At 40.1% G+C, this 19,120-nt stretch overlaps 1 long non-coding RNA gene across 2 annotated transcripts; it reads left to right on the top strand.

The window, feature by feature from the left end:
- Window positions 1–4,394: 4,394 nt before the first annotated feature.
- LOC139436552 (uncharacterized) lies at window positions 4,395–12,525 on the top strand. Of its 2 annotated transcripts, none has more exons than XR_011645883.1 (2): window positions 4,395–6,514; window positions 7,399–12,525. It is a non-coding gene; the product is annotated as an uncharacterized lncRNA (long non-coding RNA). The 2 variants fall into 2 exon arrangements; XR_011645882.1 differs by having other exon boundaries at window positions 7,411–12,525.
- The last annotated feature ends 6,595 nt before the right edge of the window (window positions 12,526–19,120 follow it).

The following is a 19,120-nucleotide window of genomic DNA, read 5'->3' on the forward strand; positions in this document are numbered from 1 at the left end:
ACCAGCTTTCCCCACCCATCAGCAGCTCCCAGCCCCTGATATTGGTGATGGGACTGGGTGGCACCTATAAAAAGCATTGCTTGAAGGAGGGGTGGGGGTGGGAATCAAAACTGCAATCATGCTCAAGGTTGAAATTCTCCGGAAACGTTTAGCTCTGCCTGTTATTAGCATTTATTCGGGCAGCCCATGGAGCCCTGGGGTGAATTCTTGCTAAATAGCATCTCTGAATTTGGGGTGGTTGCCGTGAGTGGAAACTGCCTGGGGTGCCCGTGTGTGGACCCTCCTGCCCAGGGTGGCATCTCCCCAGGCTGGGTTCTCCCTGGCGATGCACTGTTGGCCTTTAGGGGGCAGGGACCAGAGATGCTTGCCGTCCTGTGGTGCCCAGGACGATTCTGCACAAGGAGGAATTGTCCTGCATTCCACCTGCAGAAAACTGAGCACATATGTCCTCAGTCTTCATCCGCATCCCTGATCATGAATAGGCAGCAAGAAGACAGGAGGAACGGCTGAGTGCATAACAGCATCTGCCAAGTATCCCCAACATTCCATGACCATAAGTGCTCTTCTTCCAACCCAATGCTGTCCTCAAAGACCTTGGCCTTTTTTGTTTTTAAAGATTTATTTATTTATGTATCCCTCCTGCCCCCCTCATTGTTTTGCACTCACAGTCTGCTCTGTGTCCATTTGCTGTGTGGTCTTCTGTGTCTGCTTGTCTTCTCTTTAGGTGGCACTGGGAACGGTCCTGGGACCTTCTGGAGTGGGAGAGAGGTGCTCAATCTCTTGTGCCACCTCAGCACCCTGGTCTGCTGTGTCTCTTTTTGTTTCTCCTCTGTGTCTCTTTTTGTTGCATCATCTTGCTGCACCAGCTCTCCCATGTGGGGCAGCTCTTCTGCACACGGCAGCACTCCATGTAGGCCAGCTCGCCACTTGGGCCAGCTTGCCTTCACCAAGAGGCCCTGGGAATCGAACCCTGGACCTCCTATATGGTAGATGGGAGCCCAATTACTTGAGCCACATCCATTTCCTGACCCTGGCCTTTTAACGTGTGTTAAAAGTGTGTGTGGAGGGGAAGTAGATGTGGCTTAACTGGTAGACCATCCACCTACCATATGGGAGAGTCCAGGGTTTGAGACCCAGGGCCTCCTGACCCGAGTGGTGAGCTGGCCCATGTGCAGAGCTGATGTGCATAAGGAGTGCTGTGCCCCACACACAAGGAGTGCACCCTGCAAGAAGAGCTGCCCCATGCAAAAAAAGCCAGCCCACCTAGGAGTGGTGCTGCACACATGGAGAACTGATGCGGCAAGATAATGCAACAAAAAGGAGATGCAGTTTCCCAGTGCTGCCTGATAATACGAGCGGACACAGAAGAACACACAATGAATGCACACAGAGAGCGGACAATGGGGGGGGGAAGGGGAGAGAAATAAATTATAAATAAATAAATCTTTAAAAAAAAGTGTGTGTGGGGAAGTGGGTGTGGCTCCAGTGATTGAGCTCCCACCTACCACATGGGAAGTCCCATGTTTGGTTCCTGGTGCCTCCTAAAGAGAAAACAGGCAGACACAGAGAGCACACAGTGAAAGGACACAGAGAGCAGAGAGCAGACATAAAACAATGGGGGGGGAGGGATAAATAAAAATAAATCTTAAAAAAAGTGTGTGTGCGTGTATATACCAGGTGCTCAGAATTCGTTGCTCTGGTAGCACAGTCGCTGGGTCACAAGTGAAGAAAGCAGAGGCAGTGTCACAGTGATGCTCGCCCACTTTCTTGCAAATGAGAGACAGGGGAAGAGGACATGGTCGGGTGAGCAAGGCACCGTCAAACATTAAGAGGGACACAGGTCGAAGAAGGAGAACTGGATCCCAGCCTGTCTGCTACTTTCTGTTTTATAGCTAGAAATCCCAGAATCATATCATTTCATCTGGAAATATTTTAGTAATATACTTCTTATATTTTCACATGCCCCTAATTTATCCTCACTGCACTTGTGTTACCTGAGGTAAATTACTTTCTCATTTTGACCCTCAGTTTTCTAGTCTGTAAAGCAAGACGGAAGGACTAGGTGATGTCTCGAGTTTTGTTCAGCTCAATATTCTTTAGGTAGAAGACAATTTTTATTGAGCAGCTAGGGACAGCACTCTGTGTAATCTCATACCATCGTTTAAAGATTGCTCAAAATGGATCTGCATGCCAAAGGACTGGGGCGGAGGTCAACATTTTTCTTGTATATAGAGAGTAGACCATTGTGGGAAACAAAGGCATGTTGTTTCCATGGAAGCAAGTTACTTCCTTGACCACTGAGTCAAACTGTCCCTTGTGATTATCGGTGTGGATCATAATCTTGGCTGGGAAAGTACACCTGCAGGCAGAACAATACATATAGAACAGAACAACCTGAGTAACAAGAATTTATGAGCATAGTTACTGATTTTTATAATAGCTCCAGTAAAGTTTGTTGGTGTTCATCAATCACTAGTTAATATAGAATGAGGTAAGGGTAATAGGTAACTTGATTTTGTGCTGAATGTCATGTATGTTAGGGGTATATATACTAGCCCCTTGACTCAATAAAGTTGTCTGATGAACTTGAGAAATCAATGCTCTCAGATCCCCTGAACCCAATCTTTCTTTGTCTTTCATTCCCGATACCTCGGGTCACTGACCAAGACTCTGACAGGTGGCGCCCAACGTGGGGCCCGAGGCAGAGGATTCATCAAGACATGGCAGCGTAGGATCTTCCACCTCTGGATCGGGAACGCAGAAAGCTGAAAAGCCTTTTTTAAAGTAAGGAGCGTCAAAATTAATTAACCCGGGTAGATTGCTGCTTGATATTATTAAGTTTTGCTTTCCACTAGCATCAGGGTATGGGTAATCAACCAGGACGCTTGGAAGAATATTCACAGGTTTTGAAAACACTGTTGCGCAGTGTAGGCGTCACAATTAAGACTGCAGATTTGTTAGAATTGTTTGCTTTGGTTCAAAAACATTGTTATTGGTTTCAACCGCAAGGAAAGAATTTGATGAATGTTAAGCAGTGGAGGCAAGTAATGAAAGAATTGAGGAGAGCATATCAGAAAGGAGAGAATATACCTGTATCAGTTTGGGCCTTAGGACAGCATATTGCAGCTGCATTAGATCCTTTGCAGTCTAATGAAGAGGAAGAGATTGTTCTTTTCTCAAGGGAGGAAACGGCTATGAATGATACAGGTAAAGACAGGAATTTGGAGGAGGATCAGGAAGAAGAGTTATTTGAAGTTAAAGACACAAATCCGTTCTTAACTAAATCCATGTCGGAGCTAAATATTTCTAAGGTAAACATATATCCTAATTTGACTCATGAGGTTCCTTCTGCACCTCCAGAACCTGGAAAAGTACCTAGTGGACTTTTCTCTACAGACCTGCCTTATGTTCGTAGCAGCTTTAAGCCAAATCCTGTGCCTGTTACTCCATTAATGAGATGTCTTTTATTGGGATCTAGTCAAGGTGAGCCTCTGGCTATGCAAGCTGTAGCAGCTTTTCCTGTAACTATTCAACAAATTCCTCCTGATGCTCAACACCAACAAGGGGGTGTCAAGTTTCATCCTGAGCCAAAAACTTTTAAACTATTGAAAGATTTAAAATGGGCAAAGATACTAAATAATGTCCTTGTTAGTGAAATCAGGTTGTAAGAAAACTCTCTGTTAAAGTGTTAACTAAGATAAGGAAACTATTCTGGCAGCAACTCTGCAACCCCCCTGCTGTCTACATGACAATGTAGCCGTGGGCTAGTGGGGGTTAATAGAGTTAAGCCACTGGAAAAAGAGAAAAACATGGCAACATTGGTTATTTCCATGCTAATTCTAATTGGGCTTATTTAACCAAGATAATACAATTAGTACATAATTTTTATCAAGGTTTAAAAAGGAATTTTCAGTTTTAAATCAATGGTTTACTCCTGAACTTCAAGTCTCAGAATAGTCTTACAGAGTAATAATCCAAAAATGTGTGTTAACGGTCTGTCTAAACTGCTAAATTAGAGTTTTAGCTACATTTATGCTGCTCAAGTTATCTTAACTGATTGCTGGTAACTAATAAAAATGTTTCCAAGCACAAGCTTGCATGTTACAGGCAACATGGATTCCAGAAGAAACCTTAAAAAGTGATATTTAAAATGAGATATAATGGAGAGCTTAAAAGCAGCTATACCAAGAAAGTAAGAATTATGAGTTAATTGTAAACTGTATGTTTCTGTTACTGTGTTGTGATTGTTCTGTGTTTGTTTGTTCAATGTCAGTGTATATTTTGATACCTCTGGATGGTAATATAAATTAATAAAAATTTATAAAAGAGCTCTATTCAAATGGCCAAAAATTAAATAAGCGCTTATATTAATACATAAGTTTAAATGTTAATAAGATTTCTACAATGATAAAAATTGTGAGTCTTGATTAACAAAATTACTGTAAGTCTTTTTATAAAAAGTTGTTCTTGCCTAGATTGAAATGAATAGCTTATTTTTCTTCACAGGATAATATGAAGGATGTAAAACTTAAATGAATATTAAAAAGGTTAAAAGTTTGTGAGAATGCTAATTGAAATTTAATAAGTTTTTGCAAAAAAGTGTGTTTTGCCCTGAAGTAGGGTGGCTAATTTTCATAAACTCGTGGAACTTAAATGCATGTGGCAAGTTATAGAAAGTATTGTGGTAACTTTAAGTAAAAAAAAAAAAAAATGTGTTCTGTAAAAGTAAAATTTGTCTTAAAATAATATAATTATAGTTTATATGGTTATAAATAATTATAAAAAGTCTTATGAAGCATTGTTTAAATTAAAGTGTTTAAGTGGCTAATTCCAAAAGGTCATTATTAAACAAACCTGAATTAATAATAATAATGGTAATAATAATAATAATAAAAGGTAATTTTATAACAGAAAAGCTTGGTTGCAGCCAGCCTCCTTTGACAACTTGCTACTAGGAAACTGTTTCTGATATTGCATGCTACTAAGTATTTAAAGTAAAGAAAAGTACAATGTAGTTAATTATGGTTTTAATTATTATAAAAGAGCGTGTGTCACAGAAACAACCTCTTATCATAGATTAAAGTAACAACACTGTAGTATGCAGCAATCCCAAACACTGCTGGTTGCAAAAGTTAATGTCCAGCTGTGTTGCTATCACTTTGTTTTAAAACTTGCTAAGACTTTCTTTAGTGTCTTCTTAGACAAATCAAGCCAGCTGCATTCCTCTATCTGTAAAAAATGCAACAATAAACTTTTGCAGTGCTTTTCAGGGCTTATGTGCATAACCCAACTATCTTGTACAGTATTTACTATAGTAATAGTAATAAAAAAGCAGCATACGTTACTTCTCAAAAAGAACAGGCTTGGCAGACTCCATTCATGTCTGCTCAGCGTACTGAACTTGCTGCCATCATTAAGGTATTAACAATATTTAAGAAACCTTTGAATATTGTCTCTGATTCTGAATATGTATGCCTTACTGTTAAGCATATTGAAACGGCTCATATCTTTGTTACTGATGAATTATCTCAACTTTTTGCTGATTTGCAACATCTCATTAGATTAAGACAGCATCCTATTTATATTACACATATACGTTCTCATACATCTTTGCCTGGTCCTATGACAGCAAGTAATGCTCGAGCTGATTTATTAGTGGGGTGTTTACAAAGTGCTCGTGATTATCATGCTTTAACTCACATTAATGCTAAAGGCCTGCGAAATAAATATCAAAAGCTAACTAGACTACAAGCGCAGGAAATTATTCATACTTGTCCGACCTGTGGACCACTGACAGCAGTGCCTTTTCAGGCTGGAACTAATCCCAGAGGCCTGACTCCTAATCAATTATGGCAGATGGATGTTACTCACATTCCATCCTTTGGTAAACTACAATATGTTCATGTTTGTATTGACACTTATTCTCATTTCATGTGGGCTACTGCTCAAAGTGGGGAACGGTTTCATCATGTGCGCTCACATCTCTGGTCTGCTTTTGCTGTGATGGGATGCCCTCTAAAAATTAAAACTGATAATGGACCCTCTTACATTAGTAAATCCTTTGCTTCCTTTTGTGGGAAATATGCTATTGAACATGTTACTGGCATTCCTCATAATCCTACAGGTCAAGCTATTGTTGAAAGATGCCCTCATGCTCTCAAGACTATGCTTTTAAAACAAAAAGGGGGAGATGATGGTATGATATCACCTAAAGATCAATTGGCTAAAGCTTTATTTACCTTAAATTTTCTTAACGTTTATGATTCTATGACACCGGCTGAATGTCATTTTGGACATTCTCAAAAATCCACAAAAATTGCAGAATCTGAGAATCAACCAGTATTTTGGAAAGATGTTTTAAGTAATGAATGGAAGAAAGGCAGGGTTAAAGTATGGCGGCGAGGCTATGCTCTTATCATTTCAGAAAATGGAGAAGAAATCTGGCTTCCGGCAAAAAGGATTAAACCTAGGACTGAAGAAGTGGAGTCTTCTACACATGTGGATCCTACTGATAGTGAGTGAAACCAGCAATGGTAATGGTAATTACACATATTGGGCTTATATCCCTAATCCCCCATTACTTTGAGTGTTAACCTGGAAAGATCCTTCTTTTCCTGTCTATTTAAATAAAACTATTATATTTCCTGGACCCGTAGATGATAGGTTACCAATTAAGCCATGAGAAGAAGGACAAAGGATTTATAATCTCCTTCTTCCATTTGATTTCCGACCTCTTTGCATTGGCAATCACCCACCATGTATGGCTGTGAAAAATAGAACTATGATCAATTTTAGCCATAATAATACTAAATCTTTGGTAACTTTATTCCCATCCTATCAATACCAAGAATATAAGTATCCAAGTTATAGTTGTCCTAAGAGGAATGCTGGTGATATGCAAAGATGGTATGAATGCCATATGGGAAGAGGATCTGTCATTTTTAATGATTCCTATGGAATAGTTTGGGAAAGTGCCCCTATGGGGAATCCCAACAAATATAAGGGCAGATTTATTTGGTATGGTATAAATAGCATGGGACAACAAATTAGTAATATGCAGTATCCCTTTCATGATTCCCTTGATTTGGATGAAAAAATAATTTTTACCAAAAATAATAGTGATTGGAAAAATATAGGGAAAATGGGTTCCTTTTCCATGGTGCAATAGCACTGGAGTCCATGATCAAAAACAAATATGGAAAGTCTTCTTAGGAGTGGTATCTACTTCTGAATGGAAAGGTAATAAAAGTATGGATGGACAATATTTTACAATTAGATCAAATTCATCATTTTCAATCATGTGTCAGAGATTCATATGTGTTTGTGGTAGGGAAGGCTACCATTACTGAAAATGCTTTGTTCTATAAGGATGGTGCTTTGTATACTTGCTTGTCTGAGAATATTTTACAGAATGGAGATATTATCACCATGGCTCACTGAAGACAAGGGGTGTGGATCCCGGTGAAAATGAATCAGATGTGGCAGTCATCACCTGAAAGTCATCTTCTTTTCCACCTGGCTCAAGGACTGTTGAAATGATCTAAGAGATTTTTCGGACTTCTCATAGCTGACATTCTTGGCTTCATTGGTGTCATCACTGCTGCTGCCACTGCTGCTGTTACATTGCATGAGACGGTGCAGACACAGCAATATGTGCATGATTGGCACAAGAATGCAAGGGACTTATGGCATAGTCAGGAGTACATTGATGAAGGACTTAATAACAGAGTTAGTGATTTGGAATCTGCTGTTTTACACTTAGGAGACCAAGTTTATAATTTGAATTTGTTAAGAGGATTGAAATGTGATTGGAATGGAAGTAATTTTTGTATTACTCCTTTGGATTATAACATTTCTATGTTTCAATGGAATAAGATCAGAAATCATTTGTTAGGACGCAAAGGAAATATGTCATTAGAAATTGAAAAATTGCAGAAAAAGATTTTAGAAATGTCTCATAATCAGATATATGTAGATAATGATAAGGACATCTTTAATGATTTGATTTCACATTTAAATAAGTTTTATCCTGTTGATTGGTGGCAGTCTCAGCATTTCTTATCTGCCTTAGGGATAGGGATATGTGTATTAATGCTGTTGCTCATGGTTGTCACTTGCCTGGGAAAAGGTGTTTGCCAGAGATTGCACCGTTTGGACACAATGGGACAGGCTAATATCTTAGTACTTGCTAAAACACTACAATAGTACCCCGAAGTCAGTGAGCTTGGCTGGTAGTCAATGATGGGTAAGACCCCCTGGGGGGCAACCTAAGACAGGCACAGTCACCCTGACTAAAACAAAAAGGGGGAAATGTGGGAAACAAAGGCATGTTGTTTCCATGGAAGCAAGTTACTTCCTTGACCACTGAGTCAAACTGTCCCTTGTGATTATTGGTGCAGAGCACAATCTTGGCTGGGAAAGTACACCTGCAGGCAGAACAATACATATAGAACAGAACAACCTGAGTAACAAGATTTATGAGCATAGTTACTGATTTTTATAATAATAGCTCCAGTAAAGTTTGTTGGTGTTCATCAATCACTAGTTAATATAGAATGAGGTAAGGGTAATAGGTAACTTGATTTTGTGCTGAATGTCACATATGTTAGGGGTATATATACTAGCCCCTTGACTCAATAAAGTTGTCTGATGAACTTGAGAAATCAATGCTCTCAGATCCCCTGAACCCAATCTTTCTTTGTCTTTCATTCCCGATACCTTGGGTCACCCACCAAGACTCCGACAGACCATCTCAGAGCCGAGGTGGCTCAAGCCATTAGGTGCCTCCCTCCACATGGGAGGCCCCAGGTAGGAGCACCCAGCGAGCTCAAACAAGGCGGCAGGGAGGAAAGAAAGAAAATAAATCTTAAAAACAAAATGCCTAGACCATCATCTAACAGAATTAGATATAGAACAATATATAAGCAGATTGCAAACTCCTCTAGAAGGTCTTTATTTTGCATTACAAGTTGTGCTTTGAATTATCATCACTTTCATTGGCTTGCCAGTGTTTGAAAGCACTTCTCGTCTTCCAGAAATCTTCGGCTCTTTCTAGTTCCTATTCTAAAGGCGACGCCATTTCTTTAATCACTAGGTGAGGAATGTGTCAAAGCTGGGGAAAGATTTTGGTGCAAGTCTCTGATCTCTCTGCCCCTTGGAACAGAAAGAGTCTTGGCAGCCACTCTCTTTCTAAGAAAAACAGGAAAGGAAACAGCAGTGGATGATGTATGTTATGAAACAGTGGCAGTAAGATCTGAAGAAGGTGAGCTTTGCACTGAAGCAGCTTCTGCTTCTACTTTTACAGTGTTTGTCCGAAGTTTCCTGCCATTGAGGGTGGGCACGGGGGACAGTGGCCAGAGACATTCTTCTAAAAATGTGCAAAATGTGCAGAAGGCCAAGACACATCTGTGGCCTGATCTCCAGCCTTCAAGCAGAGCTGATGACTGCGTTTGGGGCATTTTCCCCCTAAGGCTGTTTCAATATGCAAAGTAGGCCCTCTGTGCAGCTGCTAATCAGTCAGCCATGTTTCCTGAACAGGGTAGCATATTTTTAATTGGGGGAAAAAAAAACCCAACCAAACAAAAACCTTCACTGGGAAGGAGGATGGAAAATTACTACGTGGTTAGAAAACTCAGCTCAGTGCCTGAGAATCTTCCATACTCCCCCGGTGAGTTAGTCACCTGGGCAGTGATGAGCAGTGTTCATGTCAATTCCTTCTCTTTTTATTAATTACCCAAGTAATGATGAATACATTTTCTGCACAAGAATCAAACAATATAAAACTCTATAAGGAAAGATTTCCTTCACCCCCACATGATGACTTCCCTCCTCGAAAGTGATCAGTTTCACTAGTTTGGTGGCCACCTTTACAATGATCTTTTCATAATATATTTATGTATTTTGGGACACACACCCCTATATTTTACTGTTTGTTCTTTGTTTGGTTGGGTTTTATTAATGTAGCTGTGATGTCACTCATTCATTTCATTTAACAATATGTTTGTAACATCTTTCCATGTTAGTATAAATGGGTTCATTTAATTCTTAGTTATTGTTGTTATTTTTTTAAAAGAACTTAGGAAATACTGAGGAGGCCACAAGAAAATACTAAAAGATTTTCAGGTGAAATGATATGATTCTGGGACCTGCTTTTAAATCAGCTGGGACTGGAGAAGAAATAGCTTGGGATACAAATAAACATGATTGGCCATGAATGGATAATTGTGGAATCTGGACAGACGTGGGTGTACTATATAATAGTCTCTCCACTTATATACATTTGAAATTTTCCACAGTAAAATGTAAAAACATATAGAAGAGGCATCAATGATTCTGGCTCACAAATCCCTAATTCTGCCACCACTCCCAGGGCCCCAGGCCTCCTGGCCCTGGTCACACTCCACGTTCCTTATGCAAGGACTTCAAAGCCATCTTCTTTGGAAAGCTTCCAGCACCTCAGCAGACTTGGGTATGCCCCTAATTTACCCTCACTGCATTTTTTATACCCTCCCAAACACACACATACCGCACACACACCTAAACACACCCACACACCCACATTTCTCACACACACACACACACACACTTACACACTAAAGGAATTCTTTTATTGAATTGAGTTTTTTTTTAAGAGCTACTACTGGTTGAGGCCCTAATCTGGACCATACATTGTATCTACATTAACTCATTTACTTCTTCTAGCAGCTCTGAGATTTTTTTGCCACCATTTATAGTTATGCAAACTGAATCTGAACTGATTAACACCTTAACCTAGTGGTTTTTCTTTTTTCTTTCATCAATCAAATATGATATCATTTCCTCAACGGTTGAGATAAATAGATGTGATCAAGATCAATACAAAACCTGAGAACAAGGAAAGGAGAATGTTGGAGATTTGGACCCAAAGAGTATTGGGAATGAAAGAAAGAGAAAAAGGAGAGTGAAATAAAGAGAAAGAAAGAAAAAGAAAGAAAGAACGAGAGAGCTGGGATCAGGGGGTCAGCAAGTAGAGACTCATCAGACAACTTTATTGTTTACAAGGGGCTCTCATGTACCCCAGTCTACGTGACAATAAGCAGCAACACATAGCCTACTAGCCTACATGACAACAAGCAGCAACATGCAGTTAACTATTAGCATTACTAAGGAACTCTAAGGAACTCGAAAAATCTTATCTCAAGGTACAAAGTCTAAGTGTTCTATTTACTACAAAAGATATGTGCTCATCTTTTCTTTCAGCCTTTAACAGCTTCATGCCATTTGCCCAGAACTCTTAATTACTGCATGCCTTAGGTTGCAAGTATAGCCATGGAGATAGCATGTTTCTCCTTGTGAGGCCACTGTGCCTCAGTTTCCAACAGAGAACATGGCCACTGTTAGATGAAGGCTCCAAAGGAGATGAGCTGAACAGAGGGTTCATAGTCAGCATTCATCTTCCTTGGGAGACTGACAAGTGCCCCTTCTGGGGAAGTCAGTGGGCAAGCACCCCCAAGTCTTAGGACGCAGCACTCATAGCAGTCAGGACGGCTGTCAGCACAGCTGGGAGGCCTTTGGTGGCAGTCGGTGGGCATGGGCTGCTCTCTGTTTTGTACTTTGATGCTTCCCTCCAGCTCTCGGGAATTGGGAAAGTCTAACCCCTTTGGGGGTGAAGGGAATATCCTCAGCTGATCCTGACCATAGGGCATGGAGAGAAGGGTGGGAGCTTCAGCAGTATGTGATCAAGGTAAGCCAAATACAAATAAGACTCTGGACCAGACTTCCTGAGAATTTTGGCCTTGCAATAAAGAGAGTATGGTGACATCAGACACCTTGTTGCTGACATCCTTGCAGTGTTTGAATCTTAAGGCGTACCTCTACACTTTGGACTCATTGCTCTCCACATTGCATGCACTTCCTCTTTGAGAGGCCTTAGCATCTCTCCTGGGTTAAACCCCCTACTCCTGCATCCCAGATATTCTTATTTCTTGGTTTGTTTTGGTGCAGCACATCTGTTTGAACGTGTGGAAGATGCGTTTTTTGAGACCTTGAAAATTTTTATTTTACACTTACAACTGATTTGATAGTTTGGCTGGGTATGAAATTCTAGGCTGGAAATCTCTTCCTATCAGAACTTTGAAGGTGCTACTCCATTGTGTTCTATCTTCCACTATTACTGTTGAGAATCTAACACTACATTGACTGTTGTGTGTGTGTGATTTAAAAAGTTTTATTGAGGATAATTTATATACCATAAAACTCACCCACTGGAAGTGTACAGTTCAAAGACTTCTCTTTTTTTAGCACATTGATACAGTTGTGTGATCACCACCACAATCCAGTTTTAGAAGATTTACTAAAATTCCCTCAAGTTCATTTGCATTTAATCCCTGCTCCCATACCCAGCTCCAGGCAACAATTGATCTGCTTTCTGCCTCTATAGATTTATCTAGTATAATTTTTTAAATTATTGTAATTTTTAAAAATTAGAGAAGTTGTAAGTTTACATAAAACTTATGTAAAAAATAAAATATTCCTAAATACCCCCTATTGTTGACACTTTGCATTGGTGTGGTACCTTTGTTACAATTGATGAAAGAATATTAAACTATTACTGCTAACTATAAACCATAGTTTACATTAGATGTATTTTTTCCCATGTATCCCCTCTTATTAATACCTTATAATAGTGATATATGTTTGTTATAGTTCATGATAGAATGTTCTCATATTTGTACTATTAACCACAGCCATCATCCACTACAGGGTTCACTGTGTTTTATAGTCCCATGTGTTTTATTAAGATTTACTTATTTATTCTCTCCCCTCCCCTGCCCCATTGTCTGCTCTCTGTGTCCATTCTCTGTGCACTTTTCTGTGTCTGCTTGTCTTCTCTTTAGGTGACACCAGGAACTGATCCTGGGACCTTCCAGTGTAGGAGAGAGGTGCTCAATCTCTTGTGTCACCTCCTCTCCCTGGCCTGCTGCATCTCTTATGTCTCTCCTTGTGTCTTTTTTTGCTGCATCATCTTGCTGTGCCAGCTCTCCATGCAGAGCAGCTCTCCACATGGGCCAGCACTCTGTGTGGGTCAGCTTCCACTCAGGCCATCTCTTCACACAGGGCAGCTCTCCACATGGGCCAGCACTCTGCTCAGGTCAGCTTTCCACTCAGGCCAACTTGCCTTAACCAGGAGACCCCAGGAATCCAACCTCAGACCTCCTGTGTGGTAGAGAGGAGCCCAATCTCTTGAGCCACATCTGCTTCCATATGCATTGACTCTTGAGCCTTTAATTATGACTTTTTTCTCTCATAATTTTTCTCATTTCTTTCTGGAAGATTATAAAATCTTCTCTTTGTTCCAGGAATTGTGAAATATCATAATTGTGTATTCTGATATAACTTTATTTTATTCCCATATTCTGGACACTTAATGGACTCTACTCTGTCACTTACTCTGAGAGTTCATTTCAATTCTGGCATGTCTTCTTGAATTTTTCTCTCCATTCTTTATATTCTCTCTTTCTGAAACTCCTATTATTTGGCTGTTGCACTCTGACTTATTATTTATCAAAATATTTTCTCTCCTTTCTTCACCCTTGCCTTTTGCTCTACTTTCTGGAAGATTTCTTTGACTTTATCTTCCAATCCTTCCATCAGGTTTTTCATTTTCTGCATTTATATTTTTAATTACCAAGGGATCATTTTTTGCTAGGTTTTAAAAATAGCATCCACTTTTTTTAGCATCTCCCTAAAGATCCATGGCTCTAAGTAGAATGCTGTAGGAGACTCTGAGTTAAAAATCATATTAACACATAGTGACAGCCAGAGGGTTCGTTGTTTGATCTCTGAGGCAGTGAAGTCTGTGTCTTTCAAGAGAGCATGCTATCTCTTTTCCAGCATGGACCCTATCAGTCTGCTTCTACCTGGGTCCTATGTGCTACCTGAGGAGAGAAAACTGTCTTGTCAAGTGTGCAGTGATTACATAGGGGGCAGATGAAGGAGCATGGAACATTCACCAACATATAAAACAAGCCTAGGGAAGTGGACTTGGCCCAGTGGTTAGGGCGTCCATCTACCACATGGGAGGTCCATGGTTCAAACCCCGGGCCTCCTTGACCCGTGTGGAGCTGGCCCATGCGCAGTGCTGATGCGCACAAGGAGTGCCGTGCCACGCAGGGGTGTCCCCCACGTAGGGGAGCCCCATGCGCAAGGAGTGCGCCCTGTAAGAAGAGCTGCCCAGCGCGAAAGAAAGTGCAGCCTGCCCAGGAATGGTGCCTCCCACACTTCCCATGCCGCTGACGACAACAGAAGTGGACAAAGAAACAAGATGCAACAAACAGACACAGAGAACAGACAACCGGGGAAGGGGGGGGAATTAAATAAATAAACAAATCTTTTTAAAAAAATGAAAAAAACACACAACATACATTTCTCAGTTAAATGTACTGATACATATGAATTGTTTTTGAATCATACAATGTGTCACACAGCATATTTAGTTCATAGTAATGCAGTCATACAGTATTTGTCCTTTTGTGCCTGGCTTCCTTTGCTCAACATAATGACCTTCAAGTTCATCCATGTTGTCATAAGTTTTGCAACTTCATTTCTTCTTACAGCTGCATAATATCACATCGTGTGCATACACCACAGTTTATCCACTCAACAGTTGAGGGACACCTGGGTTGTTTCCAACTTTTAGCAATCATGAATGACTTTACTGTGAACACAATGCCTGTTTGTGTCACTGCTCTCTGTTCTGGGTGTATACCCACTGGAGGTATTGCAGGGTCACGTGGCAAGTCTGTATTCAACTTCCTTAGGAGCTGCCCAACAGCCCTGCACAGTGGGGAGGACTACATTCCTACCAACAGGGAATAAGTGCTCCTATCTCTCCACATCCTTGTCAACACGTGTCATTCTCTGTCTTTTTAATAGCGGCCCTTCTGATAGTTGTGAAATGATATCTCATTGTAGTTTTAATTTGCATTTCCCTGAGCATTAGTGATGTTGAGCTCTTTTTTTTCATTTTTTATTATTTTTTTTAAAGATACATAGATCACACAAAATGTTACATTAAAAAATATAAGAGGTTCCCATACACCCCACTCCCCACACTCCCACTCCTCCCACACTGACAACTGCTTCATTAGTGTGGTACATGCATTGCATTTGATGAGATACATTTTGGAGCACTGCTACACCACATGGATTATAGTTTATATTGTAGTTTACACCCTCCCAGTCCATTCAGTGGGTCATGGCAGGATATATAATGTCCTGCATCTGTCCCTGCAGTATCATTCAGGCCAACTCCAAGTCCTGAAAATGCCCCCATATCACACCTCTTCTTCCCTCTCCCTGCCCTCAGCAACTCCCCTGGCCACTGTCTCCACATCAATGATACAGTTTCTTCCATTGCTAGAGTCACAATAATTCTATAGTAGAATACCAGTAAGTCCACTCTAATCCATATTTTATTCCTCCATCCTGAGGACCCTGGGATGGTGATGTCCACTACACCTCTAAGTTGAGAGGGGACTTAGATCCCACATGACTGATGGGATTCTCCTGCTTGCAGTTGTAGACTCTCGGTTCCCTGGTGTGGTGTTTGACCATCCTCACCTCCTTGCTGGCAAACCTGGGTAAGTCCAATGAACAGGAGAGTAGGTGTTGCAACTCTGCTGAGGCTCAGGGTCCAGCTGGCACATGGACCATCCAGAGATTCAAGTCTCTGGTGTACAACCCCAGCGCCAACCACAGGTTCAGTAAAAGTGACAGAAGAGGCATGTGTGGAGATATCACTTCTGAGTCCAACAATACTGAGCATTTTTTCAAGTGTTTTCCTACCCTGTTTTTTTTTTGTGGGAAACTGGCTTACCTGTTCCTTATTGTAAATGTTGTACCTGTTCTTTTGTAGATGTTGCTGTCATTCCCTATTATTGTGGATGATGTTGCAGTTCTAACAGCAAACAGCTGTTTGGTAGTTTCCAATAAATACAAGGTGGAAACTCAGGTCGAGACTCTCAGTTCCAGAAGCTTGAGTCCCCTGGTCCCATTTTTTATCTCCTCTCTTGTGTGTCTCTCTCTGGCCTTTATTTTGTAAAGTTCTGTGTTGCCTTCCCTTCAAGCAAACCTATTTTGAGCTGATTGCAGCAACTGGTGCCCAACGTGGGGCCCAAAGGGAAGAAGGATTGCCTCAAGTGAAACTAAAGTTGGTGTAATGGCACAGAACCCCAAGCAGTTCGGAAAGACTTTGAAGTCCTTGAAGGTTTGCTTGTATTTCCCCAGGAGATGGAGAACATCCTGTGTGGGTACCAGCTCATTGGATAAAGCCACACCATGAATGCCAAAAGACAACGGAAGTTCCTGTGGAACCCAGAATCTCTGGTCATGCAGATGGAGAGACAGATGCTGGAAACTGCATGGCTGGGTCTGAAGACTAGAATGGTTTTACATCAAAGTATCTAAACTACAGAACATGTTCAAGCATGGCATCGTAAAGCAAGTATGACCTGGGGACAGAAAGAGATTAAGAAGGAAACTGAGAGGAGGAAAACTGGAAAAGAAATTTTGAATTATAAAATGAAGCAATGAAGAAATTCTAGATTAATAGATTTGAAACTGCTTTTGTGTTTGTCTGTTTGTTCATTATCAGTGTGTGTGTTGTAATTGTTTCAGTGTGTATGAAAAAGAAAAAGAGCAGGGCGAGTCCCCAGAGCAGGGTGGGTGGCCACAGCAGGGCAAGTGCCCAGAAAGGAAGACAAAGGAAATAAAAAGAAAAAGAAAGAGAGAGAAAAAGAAAGGAAAGAAGAAAAATAGATAGAAAAAGGGAGAAAGAAAGAGATAGAAAGGAAAAATGGAGAGAGAAGGAAGGGAAAAAGAAAAAGAGATAGAAAAAGGAAGGAATAAAGAAAGACATAAAAGTTAAGCAAATATTGAAAAAGGTAAAAAGTTTGTGGGAATACTAACTGAAATGTTATGAGGTGTATTTTGTCCTAAAATATGTGGGACACAGAACTAGTATGCATTTAGTAAGTTGTAAAAGTATTGTGATAATAATCATTAAGATAATGTGTTTTGTAAAAGTAAAACAAGCCTGAATGAATATAAAAAGTACAAGAACTGTGTGAAAAGGTCAGCAATGGACTTCTGCTGTTCTTCAAGGCTTTCTACCCTGGCCTGATGGCAATGGATCTGGTTGCATAGAAGAAACCTGTGGCAGTGACCCTACTAAGAAATGTCAGAGACAATGGTATTTTAAGGGCCTGGAAGAGGCAAACAATTGGGACAAGTTGTAAGGTACCTACTGCTCAATCAAATTCTTAAATGTTTGGATAAGACAAAACTATACTCTCTGCTGTATGATACATAGAATGTTTTCTCATGTTAATGGAGTTTGTATTGACTTAGCCTGTGAATTGGATGTGGCCAACACTATTATTGAGTACTGGCCTATATAGCCTTGTTAGTTGGGTATCCTAAGCCCATGAGAAATGAAAGTCTATTTATTAAATGTTTGTTAGTTGGAAGTCTTATTGTTTGTTGTTGCAGTTATGGATTATGTATAAAATGCTTGAATATGAATCAGAACTTTAATAATGAAACATTGTGTACTTAAGTGATTTGATGAGCTGTGATATATATATATGTACCTTGTTGAATATATGAATCTCTAGTTTTAAGTTTGAACAAACCTGGGACCAAATGTATTGAGAAAAAAATTTAATGAGAATTGTTCAAGCCTAAAAGTGAAAATATCATGCAGGAAGCTTTGTTAATCAGTGAAACATCATTTGCATAGACTTTACAAAAACAAAAAGGGGAAGATGTTGTGGGAAGCTGGCTTACCTGTTCCTTACTGTAAATGTTACACCTGTTCTATTATAGATGTTGCAGTTGTTCCCTATTATAGATGTGGTTGTCATTCTAACAGCAAACAGCTGCTTGGTAGTTTCCAATAAATACAAGGTGGAAACTCAGGTCGAGACTCTCAGTTCCAGAAGCTTGAGTCCCCTGGTCCCATTTTTTATCTCCTCTCTTGTGTGTCTCTCTCTGGCCTTTATTTTGTAAAGTTCTGTGTTGCCTTCCCTTCAAGCAAACCTATTATGAGCTGATTGCCGCACCCTTTGTATTTCTTCTTTGGACAAATGTCTACTCAAGTCTTTTGCCCATTTTTCAAACGGATCATTTGTCTTTTTATTGTTGAGTTGTAACATCTCTTTATATATCCTGGATATTAAACCCTTATCAGACATGTAATTTCCAAATATTTTCTCCCATTCAGTTGGCTGCCATGTCAACTTTCTGACAAAGTCCTATGAGGTGCAAAAGTGTTTAATTTTGAGGAGGTCCCATTTATCTATTTTTCTCTTGTTGGGCATGCTTTGGGTGAAGGTGCAAGAAACCACCACCTACTACAAGTTCTTTAAGATGTTTCCCTATATTTCCTTCTAGTAGTTCTATGGTCCTGGCTTTTATATTTAGATCTTTGATTCATTTTGAGTTGATACTTGTATAGGGAGTGAAACAGAGGTCCTCTTTCATTCATTTGGTTATGGATATTCAGTTCTCCAAGCACCATTTGTTGAAGAGACCATTTTGACCTTTTAACATTAAGTTGGTAGGTTTTCTCACAAACCAGTAGACTGTATAGGTGAGGGTTTACTTCTGGATTCTCAATTCAGTTCCACTGATTGATGTGTCCATCTTTATGCCAGTGCCATGATGTTTTGACCACTGTAGCTTTGTAATATGTTTCAAGGTCAGGAAGTGAAATTCTTCCCATGTCACTCTTCTTTTTTGGCTATTTGTGTGTACTTTCCCTTCCAAATGAGTTTGGTAATTGCCATTTCTAATTCTGTAGAGTAGACTGTTGGAATTTTGATTGGTATTGCATTGAGTCTATAAATCAGTTTGGGTAGGTTTGACATCTTCATGATATTTAGTCTTCCAGTCCGGAGCATGGAATGTCTTTCCATTTGTTTGGGTCTTCACTGATTTCTTTTAGCATTGTTTTATAGTTTTCTGCATATAGGTCCTATACTTCTTTATTTAAGTTAATTCCTTGGTATTTGAGTCTTTTTGTTGCTATCATAAATGGAATTTTCCCCCTGATTTCTTCTTCAGGTTGTTTAGTACTAGT

Source organism: Dasypus novemcinctus, chromosome 15 (assembly GCF_030445035.2).
Source record: "Dasypus novemcinctus isolate mDasNov1 chromosome 15, mDasNov1.1.hap2, whole genome shotgun sequence".
NCBI lineage: Eukaryota > Metazoa > Chordata > Mammalia > Cingulata > Dasypodidae > Dasypus > Dasypus novemcinctus.